This window comes from Manis javanica, chromosome 4 (assembly GCF_040802235.1).
Source record: "Manis javanica isolate MJ-LG chromosome 4, MJ_LKY, whole genome shotgun sequence".
NCBI classification, from domain to species: Eukaryota; Metazoa; Chordata; class Mammalia; order Pholidota; family Manidae; genus Manis; species Manis javanica.
This window is the reverse complement of record NC_133159.1, coordinates 107,398,271-107,400,472: the sequence shown is the minus strand read 5'-3', so window position 1 is coordinate 107,400,472 and position 2,202 is coordinate 107,398,271.

The window sequence follows — 2,202 nt, the reverse complement described above, 5'->3', positions numbered from 1 at the left end:
CCTCTCTTGATCAAGATAAAGAACATTTCCTTTGTCCCCCAAAGTTCCCTTGTACCTCTCTGCAATCAATCTCCCCATCCTTGGCAACAACTGATCTCCATTCTGTCACCATCGATTAGTCTTTTCTAGAGTTCCATATAAGTAGCTTCATCTAGCATAGGTCTCTAGCTTTACAGCTCTGGGTTTCAGAGCTTTCCAGGGTATTTAACTATTGCCTTATACTGCTTCCTGGTATAGCTTCTTTCCCCCACTTACCCATCAAATTGGCTGCGCCTCAACATCAGCCACCTACCTATACTACCCTTGCTTCTATCCATCCAACTCTAAGCACATGAGATTGTCAGGATGGGGAGGGTAAAGAGGGACAAAACAGAGACAAGGGTAAAGAAGGACCAACAGGTCAAAGCACCTTTACAATACCATAAAGTTCCAGTGAAGTACAGAAATTCCTATCCTTTAGGAGCTTATAATCCAGTTAAAGGAAGACTATGTTACATAGAAAGCCAGTAAATAACAAAGCAAAACATTCATTCATTCAAGTATTTATTCAGTAAATATAGTATAATGTGAGGAAGCAATTGGATCTGAAATTCAATCTGATCTTGGTTCAATTACTGCATCCACCATTTCTTAGAATGTGACCTTGGTCAAGTATCTTAGTATCAGTTTCCTGATCTTAAAGTAGAAGTAATAACAAAACCTACCTCAGCTAGTTTTTGTGAGGATTAACTGACACAATGCATGTAAAACATGTACTATAGAACATGGCACATAGTAAGAGCTCAGTAAATATTAGCTGTTATTATTTTTACAATTATTGTATATGCTAGGAACCTTTCAACACCCCAGGGAGATACAGATTAAGAGAATGAGATCCCTTAAGGGTTCTTAAAGGATTCAGTTTAATGCAGGGATACTTAGATTGGGATCCAAGAACCTTAAGGTATTTTTGCTCCAAGATATGGATATATAATGCATATATGTATTTTTCTTGGATAGAGTCCATAGTTCTTGTCATATTCTCAAAGAACTGTCTATGGCCCACAAAACATTAAGGACGCATGGTCTAGAGCTTACATTCCCAAGGGAGGTCATATCTCTCCCTAAGGGGTCAAAAATTGGTAGGGATGGATATTAGATATCACAATGGTACATGCCTATCCAAAGGGTCGTAGTACATAAATAGATACACAGCACATATGTGATATTAGAATTTCAATCATTGGGGGAAGGCAATTAGTTAGAAATGTTTCCTTGGGAGCATGGGGGCAATAATAAAAAAATATTGAGAAACCCTGGTTTAGTGAATAATGAACAGATGTGTAAACTGAAGCACTTAAGTGTATAAGCAATATTAACTCTGTTCAGAGACTTGCTGACCACCAGAGTCTGAAATACCTAGAGGGTGTAGAGAAAAAGTTTGGGGGAGTCAAAGCTAATGACTAGAGGAGGCACTCAAAAATCATTGTTGAATGAATTAAAGTTCAGAGATACTGAGAATGAATGCCTGAGAAAATAGTGGTTCTAAAGAGAGAAGTAGGGAATTCAGCTAAGTGATGGTGTGCATTCACCATATCAGGTAACAGCTGAAAATACAACACATGAGATTATGGGGAAAAAAAAGCTAAAAATTTGAGAATCATCAGTCGAAGGGTCACAGTCATCAAAGTCCTCGTGGAGGATGTTAGAATAATCAGTTCGCTTGATAAATGACACAGAGGCAAAAAGAACACAGAGACTGAGACAAAACCTTCCACCATTTGGAGTTTCTTCAGTGCTGGCCTCTGGTACATGGAGCCAGGAGCCAGTTGTTAGCTATGCCAGGTTGTAAGTGCTCCTGGGACTAGCTTATGACATCAAAGCAACTGTATAGCAGATCCCTGTTGGATATTAAGAAGCTAATTAACCCCATTATGATTTAGAATCCTGACATCCTTATCCTTAGCCATTCATGGTGTGAAATACCATGTCTTATCTTCTGCAACCTTTCAAAATACATAACCAGACATCCACTAAATGACGCCATCTGCATGTCTCACAACTCACCTCTAAGTCAGCATATCCAAAACTGACATTTCCATCCTTCCCCTCAAAAACTCTGCTGCATATTCTTATCCTTGATTTTACTCTCCCTTCCATTCACTACACCCAATTTAACACCAAGTTCTACTCGTCTTTAATACCTCAACGCATCTCTTCCTC